The sequence below is a fragment of the Delphinapterus leucas genome, chromosome 6, assembly GCF_059928025.1.
Source record: "Delphinapterus leucas isolate spDelLeu-1000000601 "Yukka" chromosome 6, BTC_Dleu_Yukka2, whole genome shotgun sequence".
Lineage (NCBI taxonomy): Eukaryota > Metazoa > Chordata > Mammalia > Artiodactyla > Monodontidae > Delphinapterus > Delphinapterus leucas.
This window is the reverse complement of record NC_143134.1, coordinates 120,371,185-120,382,732: the sequence shown is the minus strand read 5'-3', so window position 1 is coordinate 120,382,732 and position 11,548 is coordinate 120,371,185. Positions and strand designations below refer to the sequence as shown.

The 11,548-nt window shown below is 57.3% G+C and overlaps 1 pseudogene; it reads right to left on the bottom strand.

Moving 5' to 3' along the window:
* Nucleotides 1-6,787: 6,787 nt before the first annotated feature.
* On the bottom strand, nt 6,788-7,221 carry LOC111176913 (elongin-B pseudogene; annotated as a pseudogene).
* Nucleotides 7,222-11,548: the final 4,327 nt, after the last annotated feature.

Here is an 11,548-nt window from a genome sequence, read left to right as displayed (position 1 = left end):
GCACACCTAGATGGGAGGGGCCTTCTGGGGTGCTGGTTACACGGGCGTCCAGTGTGTGTAAATTCATACACTCGTGGGCACTCATTCACATACTCACATACGCTCTGGGCACTTTTCTATGTGGGTTATACTTAAAGGCAAACAAACAAAAACTGGGGGGGTGGGGAAAGGTGGGGCATGCTCTGGGTTATCATACCCCACCAGGAGCCTTCTTCCTTATCTGACGTTGTGACCTCTGACCTGGGTGACCTCTGAGGTGCCTTCACCTTGTCCCTGGAGGCCTCTAGTAGAAAGTATTTGTTCCCAGCTGCAGTCCAGACTCATGCCAACAAGCCAGTGTCATCATTTTTTGCTACATTCTAAAGGTTCTGGCAGTCCAGAAAGTTCTAAAACCTCCTAGGTGAGACCCAGCCCTGGCTCAGGGTCCAGTTCCAAGACTAGGAGTCCAAGAGGGACCAAGGGAAGGAATTGGGAAGACCCCACCCATACCTCCCCTGGGATAGAGGCTCCAGCTCCCTCCTGACCCGGGGCTGGCCCTATAGCTTTACACACCAAAGCTAGGGCAGCCCAGTTCCACCACAGGTGCGTCTAGTAGCAGAGGCTTTAGAAGCCAGTGGCAATAATTCCAGCCCTGCCTCTTACTGACTGTGTGACCCCCGGCAAGTCACGTACCCTCTCTGGACTTCCATCCCCTCCTCTGTGACTAGTAACACCACCCATTGAGGGGCCTGTTGCAGAAATTAACCTGAATCACTTAGCACAGAGCCTGGCACGAGGTCAGCCCCCCGGCGCATGGCACCTGGCACGTCACTGTGATTACCAACACCATTGCCTTTCTTACTCTGCTGTTCATTTCCACTTCCAGATTCCTGTGTTCTGGATGAGGACCCTGAGCTCCCGTTTCCTGAGCCCTGTAAGGTAGGACAAACAAAGGCGGAAAACCAATTTCCGAGACGAACTCTTTTTAGCCAATATGGTCAGCACAGCTAAGCAGGTCCAGTGCCGCACTTGCACACTTGTTCTTTCCTTTCTCTGACACACGTAATATACCCTCGATGTCGCAAGGACCTGCGCTGCCTCCCAACACCCACAGCGGGTCGGGGAAATGCACCTCTGCACGCTTCACGGAGGAAGATTTATTATTGCAGCGCTGAGATGCAGAAGCAGCCCGAGGTCATGGTTTGGGAGCCAGAGGCAGCTGGAGCTTGAATTTCATTTGGCTTCTTATGAAAATGGTGCAGTAGATTCCGAATGGCCCTCCTCGTCTTCAGATCCCAGGGCAGTTCTTCTATGATAATACAGACCAGCTCCAAAAGCTGTTCTCTGGAAAGGTTTATTAAAACCCCCAGCATTCTCCCTGCTGTGGCTCAGGCTAAAACCCAAAGTGCAGAAAGCCTTGGGCACCAGGGCATCACCGCTAATGCCCAGTGGATGCACCAGCATCCACTTAGGTTCTCAAAGGCTGTCACAGTCCCCTAAGTCCCTCCGTGAAGCCCCCAGACTGTAGCTCTAGGACCGATGGGCTAAGGCCCCCAGGGAAATCAAATTGACTTCTTGACTGCCAGGGTAGGAAGGCATCCGTCAGCTCAGGGCTAGCAGGATATAATCCAGCAGGGCAACGTGTGACAGGCAGGCCGCTGCTCCCCTGCCCACACCCTTGACAGACATTGCTAATCAACCCCAGTGCCCTTTCCCACTGGGCCCAAACATGGCTTCTGGATCCTTCTTAGCCCAGGGCTCCAGGCAGCCAGATCGACTCGTGGCAGGCAGCCAGTGAAATGTCTGCCATCCCCGGTCAGGAGGAAGAACCCCAGGCTCTAGACCTACCTGATTACCCATGATACCTCAAGGTGGTCATTGAACTCACTGGCCTCTATTTTCTGGTCTCTGAAACGGGGATGAATTCAGGGGCGGGGCTGGTCATTCATCTGGCTTCGAACGCTCCCCATTGGCTGAGAGCCAGTTCCTGCCATGGCTGTGAGACCCTGGGCCATTTCCAGGCCTCTGTTTAGTAAGGTGGGGACAGTGTCAGGCCCATCTCAGAGGTGCATGCGTAGGAGGCACTTAGCCTGGTCCCTGCAAGTAAGAAGTGCTGAAAAAATGGGGGTAGCATTGCTGTTTTCTTACTCAATGTACTGAAGGGCGATTTTGCATCATTCATGCCACTGAATCAGCCTAAGAAAAAGAGTCAAAGTCTCTTCCTCCCTTCCCCCTCCTTCCCTGCCCCCAGTGTGTCAGACACACGCAGAGGAAAGACTGGTCCATCTCAGGATGCTGACCGGGAACTTGGGAAGCTGCTTGGACACGGTCAGGCCCTCAGAACTGGATGGTTCACTGTGAAGGGTCCACTATTCCATGGATGTAAAATGACCTGCACCCCCTCCGCCCCTCCACCCCTCCATATGCCCCATGGCAACTGCTTAGAGTGTGGCAGGGCCCAGAGGGGTAAAGGTGCTCAGTGGAGCTGAGGGCAATCCAGGAAGGCTTCCTGGGGGAGGAGAGGTGGGCCCCACCTGGGACAGGGTCATAGGAGTGTGACCCTTGGAGTGGCCACCATAGTGGCCACTTGGTCACCTAATTACTTCTTCTACCAGGATGGTGTCAAACCCCAGAGGAAGGTGGCATTGAGGGAGGGGAGGAAACCCTGGCCATTTCACGGGCAAAGCACTGCTCCCGGGCCATGACAGCGTGAGATGACATCCATGGGGACACAGCCAGGCCGCCTCCCTCACTCCTGCTTAATGGCCAAGGAGGCCCCCCTACCTTGTCTCTCTTTCCCCTCCCCCTCTCCATCTCCCTGCTTTCCCTCCTCGTCTTGCCCTTCTGCTTGTCTGCAGGAAGGGGAGATGGGGACAGAGATGCCTGTCACCCAGCTGTGCCCTCTCCATCTCCCTCTCCACGCCAGGCCCTGGTCAGCCTTCCCCCTCCGCCTTCTGGGCGGAGACAGGCAGCTCCCCTCCCGGGGAGCCTGGGCCGCCTCCCAGTGCCCTCCGCCTAAGAATGTTTGGAAGCTGCCTCTGGGTCGGTGCCAGGAGCTCTGCACAGACTGGCAGGTTGGCCAGGGTCGCTGCTCCTGTAGGCAGGTCCTGGAAAATTCCAGCCGCCCCGTGGCCTCAAGATGCTGGCTGTCCAGAGCTCCCCCCTCCCCAGTGCTCTCACCGACCAGGCCCTCAGGCACACCAACAGCACTGGGAGAAGGCAGCTTGGCTTACGGAGAAACATAGGCTCTGCGGCACAGTGACCTTGGCCGAGTCCCTCGGCCTCACTGGGCCTCCACTCCCTCTAGAAGCCAGTCGAGCCGTGAACACGGTTGGCCAGTCCAAGGGCAAAAAGTTAGGTATTTTCTCAAAGCAGCCAGGTTGGTAGGAGTCTGGAAATGTCTGCCCCTCCCCAGGCCTCGAGCTGTATTCCCGTAGCCCTGCTGCTGCTGCTGGGGAGACGAGGTTTTGGGGCTGATGAATTTTTCAAACACTCTACAAGCTCCTGGTATAGAAAGTAAACACAGCAGCAGCAGCAACTAGGAAGGGCAGGGCGTGCCTCATGCCAGGCACCAGCCTAAAGGCTTCACCTATGGAGCCCATGTGGTCCTCAGAGCAGTCCTGGGGGATAGGAATCGGCACCAGTTACCACCCACATTTCACAGAGGGGGAAGCTCAGAGAGGTCAAGAGGCTTATCCAAGGTCACACAGCCAGGAATTGGAGAAGCTGCGATTTCACGCCTTATCTTTGGGGGACACCAGTCCCTCCTCACTCCCCCTCCTCCCAACCCCTCATTCGTCACATTCAGCCTGAAAATCTCTTGCCCCAAGAGCCAGTCCTGAAATGTCACCGTTACTGCCCAGTTCCTGTGGCTAATGGCAAAGTCTTTCTCATCAACACTGCCTCCTGCTGGGGAGAAGCCATTCTGTGCCTGAACTCTGCTGTCAGAAGGGGATCGGGATCCTCTCCTAAGACCAGAGAGAAGGACCCTGCTTCTAGGATGGAAGTGAGGGGACAGTGCAGGGAAGTTGTGGGCTGAGAGTCAGGAACCAAGACTATTAAGGACCTATTTCATGCCAGGCAGTTTTGTAAATGTCTTCTCATTGCACACAGTAGGGATTTCCACCCCCAACCCACAGATGAGGAAACTGAGCCTCCAGAGGTTAAGTGAGCCCCTCGAGATTGTGCTGCTGGCTTCCGTCCCAGCTGGGCATCTCCTGGGGTCTGAGCAGCTCTGGGGAAGCCATGGGCTCCCGGGGCAGCGGGTCCGGGCAGGCGTAGGTAGCCGGCTTCCTGCAGGGCGCCCAGCCCCCTTTGTTCTTCCCAAAGGCTCCGCTGGCCCTGGACGCAGAGGGGCCGGTGGTGAGTGCCAGTAGCTCCTCTCAGAGTCATTGGGCTGGACTGGAGCCACTGCCACCGACTGTGCCTGCAGCCCAGAGCCTTCCAGGTCTCCACGGGGCCCTGCCTGCCCGGCCAGCTCAGGGCAGCTGCCGCTTTGCATGGCTCCGGGACAGCCAGAGGAGGTCCCCTGCTCCCACCCCGGGGCGAGAGTAAACAGCATACAGGCCTGCAGAGAGGGAGGGACTGGCAGGATCGCTGGCCCCACTGGCAGCCAAGCCCGCCCCATGCCAGGCCCTGCACCCAGGGCTCCTTGGCCTTTACATTCTCACTGACTCCTCCCACTGCCCTGCTCAGGGAACAGGTGACACCACCTCTCAGAGAGAGAGGTTACCTGACTTACCTAAAGCCACCACTAAGTCAGTCAATGGCAGAATGGAAATGCGAACCCAGGTCCGGGTCTAGGAACACTCTCTAAACCACTGAACCCCCTTGTCAGGAGTCCTGGCCACTCCAAGGAGCACAGGCTCCTGCTCTCGTGGCATCACTCCTTTGAACAAGCCTGTGGGCCAAGCCTGTGCTGGCCTCTGGGGGTAAAACAGTGAGTGACCAAGTAAGACAGCGTCCCCTCTCCCGGGAATCCTACAGCCAGGCGGGCACATGGCACGTGATTCAGAGTGTGGCATCAAGCTGGGAGTTCTGCTCGGAGGGAAAGTGGTGAGGTTTGGTGAGAACCCAGGACGAAGGGCCCTGGGCCAGCCTAGGAGTCAGGGAAGGCAGGAAAGGAAGGCTCGATCTGACATCTGATCATGTCGGCATCCAAAGACAGAGGTCGGCAGCTGGGGGGAGGGGAGGAGAGAGCCCTGGAGCAGAGGGAGCCGTGTGTGCAAAGGCCCTGTGGTGAGGGGTCACGGACATGGAGGATTCAGGGAACCACAGGCCAGGGCAGCTGGAGGGCAGGGCCGGGCTCTGATAGAACGTGGTGAGGGTCCTAAAAACAGCAGGGTTTGTTGGGGATTTGTTGAGCACATTAACAAGTCGACTGTCCTGTGAGGTGTCTCCCCTGCAGAAATGGCCCCCAGTGTAGTGTCCTCTGCCCGCTTCCTTTGTTGACAGATGTTGTCTCTCTGCTACTGGGGGCCACCCGCTCTCACAGGAGCCAAGGCCTTCTCTGCTCAGCTGCGGGCCGGGCACAGACCCCTTCGTGTCTGCCTGTTGCTGGAAGAGCTCTGTCTGAGCAAGACGTCTTTTTGTGGCTGTTTTCGCAGCCACTCTTCTGACCCCCACGAGGGATTCTGCTTACTCTTTGCTGGAGCCTGGCCTCTGGGTGGCGCCTGCCCTCATGAGCTCCCGCCTTTAGGCACACACCCTCTCACAGAGAAGTCAGGTGACTGCCCAGCAGCAAACATCCCCCTCCGCCGCCCCCTGCCACCGCTCCACACACACACCCTCCAGTGTCCGGCCTTGGGGAATCCCAGGGTGCTGCCATCAGCCAGCTGCGGTGTGGATGTCCTCCCAGGGTCCCACCAAGAGATTGAACACCCATAGGTGACCAGTCCTGGTGACGGCCTGGCTCCCTCCCTGGGCACCTGTTCATCATCCCACAGTTAACGACAAGTTATTAATTATTAATGACAAGCGTTGAGCACTGTGCTCAAGGGGCCCATGGGAGAGACGTCCAGGTGAAGAGAAGCCACTACCATGGACCAAGTGCTAAACCTGAAACAGGCCCAGGGTGCTGTGGATCCTCCTTTCCAACCTTGAGCAACGTGGTGGAAAACGCCTTCCTTGCATTTAGCTGACAGCCGTCTCCTTGTCGCTTTCCACCTCCTGATACTAATTCAAACGCCACCCAGGCTCCTTGGCTGCAGGATTCTAGATTTATTCTGGAAGCCGGACCCAGAAGGGCAGTCAAGAGGCCTCTCTTCCGCCGAGGGAAAACAGAACACTCACAAAAGTATTTGTCAAGCAGATTCATCCTAAGTTGGTTTGGTTTTTTTAATTGGCCAGGGGCCTAGAATCCGACTGGCAGCAATGGAGCGGACAGATGGGATCCTATATGAAGCTACTGATGCATTCAACTTAGAAAGAGAAGAAAACCTTATTAGTCAAGGTTTCAAAGGCTGCGACTTCACAGGAAGCCTTCTCCGGCCCAGCCAGCTGGGCCTGCATCCCTGGCTGGTACCGCCCGGCTTTGCCAGGCCCTGCTCGAGGCTCCCAGCGTCTCAGCCAGGTGCCAGCAGCCGAAAGCCGGCCCCATGCTTGTCCCCCAAGAGCTGCTGCTTCCTGAGTCCCCGGGGGTTTCTGTCTGCCCTCCCGCGGGCTGGACCAGGCAGGAAGCTCTCCACAGCTACCTCCCTGTCCCATCCTTGCTCTGAGCTCAAAGTGACCTGTTCTAGGTTGAAGTGTGCCCCCCACCCAAATTCACAGTTTTTTGGGGGGACACCCAAATCTCTTATTGCGGGGGGGAGTGGAGTGGTCTCTCACTGCACGGTTTGTTCATTGGCGCGGCTTCCTGAGTCCCGCGGCTTTGTCACAGCCAGAAGCTCGCGTGCGCTGGAGAAGGGCTCGATGCACAGGGCCTCAAAGGCTTCACGTGCCCTGAAGGCTAGCCCCACAGTGGCTGGGGCCTGAGGCTGTGCTGTCTGGCTGGTGAAGCCACGCTCGCCCAGTGTCTTGCCATCGTCCGGAAGCTGGTTGTCCTAGTACAGCCGCTGCTCCTCCGGCAGCCGCTTGAGGATGCCCTCGACGATGCGTTTCAGCTCGAACACGGTGCTCGATTCCTTGGCGTCTGTGAAGATGGTGGGCTTGTGGCGCCAGATCACGCGGAACACGTCCATCACGGCTGCTGCCGCTTCTCCTCGATGCGCCGGTGCAGCCGCGCTTCCAGATTCATATGTTGAGGTCCTAACCCCAAGTATCTCAGAGTGTGAGCTTGTTTGGAGACAAGGTCTTTGTAGAGGTCGTAGTTAAAGTGAGGTCCTTAGGGCGGGCTCTACTCCAAGATGATGTCCTTACCAAAGGGGGACACGTGGACACAGACACATGCACAGAGAGAAGAGACTCAGGTAGAAGGCGGCCATCCACAAGCCAAGGAGAGAGGCCTGGGGCAGATCCTTTACTTGGGGCCCTTGGGAGGAGCCAGTCCTGCCGACACACTGATCTTGAGCTTCTGGCCTCCAGACAAATGTCAGTTGTTTAAGCCGCCCGGTTTGCAGTACTGTGTCAGAGCAGCCCTGGCAAAGGAATACATGACCTTACCCAAGACGCCTCCCATCTCATGGGCTCCACCCCCCAGGATCCCAGCATGTGGCCTGGACACAGACATCTGCCCAGCCCAGGGGTGCTCACCAGGCCTGCTCTCCTGTCACGCCCACCCGGCCCCCGCCACGGCCATCCACTGGTCCGTATATCCCCTCGCTGTGGCCAGGTGGAAATCTCCCTTCCGAGGAGCTAGAGGAGTGGTCTGGGCTTGAGTTCATCATCACCTTCTGAGAGCCCTGGAGGAGGTGTCCCAACCCACAGGGCTGAGCCAGGCACCCTGGGACAGAGCCTGGGAGCACCCTGAGTCCAAGATGCCTCACCTCGCCCGACATCTGCACACTTGCAGTGTTCCAGGTACTGGGCAGCACCATCGATGACATTAGGATGGATGAGACTGGGCTTCCCTGTGGTTACAGAGCTCACAGTAATCCTTTACGTATGCTTTCAGGAGGTCAATAAGCAAAGCGTATTATACAGCGTTGTATCCTCGCTCACCAGGGTGGAAACAGCCAAGTCAGTCCTCCTTCTACGGCTCATCGTGAGTGCCCACTCCATGCCACGCGTCAGCGATCTCACTTAAGCCCTTCAAAGATCCTTCCAGGGTAGTTAATATCATCCCACGTCACAGACGAGGAAGGCGATGCTCAGAGAGGTTGGGAGCTTGCAGAAGGTGACAAAGTTGCTAAGGGACCCATTTGGGGTTCAAACTTGACCCCAAAGTTTGTACTGAGACCACCCTGGCATGCTCCCCCTCCAGGCTCGGCCCACACGCTCTGCACAGGGTGTCGTTCTGAGGACCGGGAGGGCAGTTCCGCCAGGCCGTGGGCTCTGGGGTCACCCCCTACCCCCAACCTGTCTCACAGCACCTGGCGTTTCCGAATTTTGCTTTATGAAAAAGCTTCGAGTTGCACAGCCACTGAGCAAATAGAAGAGCGGCTTCGTTCTACAGTGTACGGAGCTAGTTTTCCGTACTCATGACAGCGTCAAATCATTCTCCTCCGGGAGTTGGGAGGGCGGACAGGCAGCCCTCATCCCACTACACAGTGTTTGCGCTGGACCACAGATGTGGATAAACCCGGGACCCCGCCCTCAGCCCCCCGATGGCTGTTTGACAGCCATCACACAAAACTCTCAGGTCCTGTGTGGGTGCATATCAAGGTCCGTGGGCGCCCCAGGGGTGGGCCTGGACCTCCAACCACGCCCAGCAGCTGCTGTCCCCTCTGTGGGACGATGCGGGTGAAAGTACTTGGAAAGAGGAAGGGGAGCTCAGCTTAGGGGGCTTCCGGTCCAGGTGGGCAGAGGGGCTGGGAGGGTGGGGGAGATGATGAAGAGTTTGGGGTGGCAAGGGCCCCCATCTTTTCTGACTCGGACAAAGCTTTCTTAGGAAACACTGCACTTAATCTCCCCATTTAGAAGCGAGGAAAACTGAGGTCCACTGGTCACAGTGGAAGGTCCTGGGCCAAGCCAGGTGAGGGGCCTCCCCCTACACTCCCAGCCCCCCTGGGCACCGGGAAGCCTTAGCTCCCCCTGACCCTTGCCCTGCCCCTCCTCTCCCCAGGTTCCCATTTCCTGTCGGGCTCGCTGATCCATTCAGGTCAGAGCCACGGGCTGGAGGCCAGGCAGAGAGGTCACTGCTAACTGCATGCTAATGACAGCAGGGACCAATCAATCTCCCCCTTAATCAGGCAATCGATGTGCACTGCAGGTGTGTCCGATCCAGGCCTGCAACGGAGGGAGTAGGGAAGGGGGAAGGAGGGGGGGAGGGGGAGAGGAGGCTGGGTAGTGGGGAGCTCGCTCCCAGCCCCGTCCTCTTCTGCATCCCAGAGAGTCGGCTGCAAATTGAAATCACTGCTCAGGAAAGAACTGAGGGGGAAAAAGAAAGGGGAAAAAAGATGGCATCTTTTTAATCAAGGCTCAGAGCTGCAGTCGCTAATGAATTCAAGGCTCTCGGGAACCCCAGGGCAAGTCAGGGAGGATAGAAGCCAAAACACTTCCTCCTTCCTCTCCCCTGTGTCCCCTTAATGGGGGGGGGCGCATTTAAACCTTCGACTGGAGGACCAGGAGGTTCCCCGCGTCCTCCTGCCTTTTAGAGTTGGAAGGGTCACCCAAGGTCACGGCCAGGCCCCTCCCGCCCAGGACTCCTCTGTCAGGGTCCCTCTCAGCCTTGCTTTAGGAGGGACTGTTCTTAGGAGAGGTGCCAACAGGCTGTTTCCTGGTGCTTTCTCTGAATAGCCCTCCTTTGCACCCGCTGGAGTTTTCAACCTTTACCACTGATTGCATACCTACTGTGTGCCGGCTTTAGAGACAACAGCGCCCTGAGTTCTCACAACCCCCTCATGCATGTAACCTAGTTGCTAAGATTATTCCATTTTACAGATGAGAAAACCAAGGCTCAGTCAGGATCATGGAATCTGCCAACATTTCAGCCAAGGTGGGAGGGTGGGGACACGGCCCCTTGGCCTCCGAATTCTCTTCCCAGGAGCCCCACAGTCACTCCGGCTCCAAGATCCTAGTTAGGATCATGGCACCCCCACACACACACCCCATGCTCTGAGGTGCCCTGATGCTGCCCCCCAGCTCTGCAGCTCCTCAGCCCCCCATCACCTGCCTCAGCTTTTCCCGTTTTACAGATTAGCCTAGGATTCAGATCTAACTGTCTGTGGAGTTCCTTCATTTCCAAAGTGTGAAGGTACCGAGTTATGGCAGTTGGCACTTAGGCTGTGTTTGTTCCTTACCGGCTGTGTGCTTATAAGCAAGTTGCTGGCTGTCTCTGGGCTCAGCAGACAGCGTGTGTGGCGTGACCCAGCTACCAGGCCCTGGCCCGCTGTAAGGCCTTCCCTGTGCCTCACTTCCCCATCTCGAGAGATGAGTCACCTGAGACCCAGAGAGGTTAACTAACTCGCCCAGGTTCACCCAGCAAACCCAGGGCAGCACGGGCGCTGAGCACGTCTCTGTGCCCAGAAATCCTGAGAACCTTCCACTCCCACCTCTTCTCCTAGCCGCCCCCAGAGCTGTCAGATGCGAGAGCAGAATGAAGAGCTGGCCGGAGAAGGAAGTGGGTAAATGATGCTGGTTAAGGAATTCATGGCCTGGGAGATGTATTCCCAGGGCAGCTCACTTCAAAAGTTCTGTCGCTAAGGGCTCTACGCAGGGAAACTACGCAAAAACTGAGGTTCTAGGCCACGCCCATGGAGGGGAGAAGGTGGGCCTCATCTGCTTCTCCATCAGGCCTGCCTGGCCTGACCTACCTTCCCAAGTGGCATCTCTCCCACCGCGCACAGACACTCACACGCACGCACGCAGCTACAGCCTTGGGAGGCCCCGGCCCCCAGCCTGAGAAACCCCACCCGGGGCAGCTTAATCGCGGCGGCAGGGGTTGCTCCCGGCCCCTCTACCCAGGAAAGACCTCGGCCTGGAGGAACGGCAGCGAGGCACCAGAGCTTTGCTGTGCGAGGTGACCGCCAGCTGCCACCTTGGAACTAGAGCTAATTTAGCGAAATAAATGTGAGCAGAGTATACGTTTCTCTCACGTAACTGAAGTTCACTGTCCGTTGGCTCCGCTGCACTTGTCACACCTCAGGCAGTCAATAGCCACACGTTATAACCGAGGCCGAGCCTGAGAGCGGCCGCCCGCCCCGGCCGGCCGTGCGGACACAGCGCATCAGAAGGTGCTACTGGACAGACCGTCTCCTAGAGACGTGGGTTTTCCTCTTCCTGCATCTGCTCCGCTCTTCTCTCTCGTTGGGTTTTCCTCTTCCTGCATCTGCTCCGCTCTTCTCTCTCGTTGGGTTTTCCTCTTCCTGCATCTGCTCCGCTCTTCTCTCTCGTTGGGTTTTCCTCTTCCTGCATCTGCTCCGCTCTTCTCTCTCGTTGGGTTTTCCTCTTCCTGCATCTGCTCCGCTCTTCTCTCTCGTTGGGTTTTCCTCTCCTGCGTCTGCTTCGCTCTTCTCTCTCGTTGGGTTTTCCT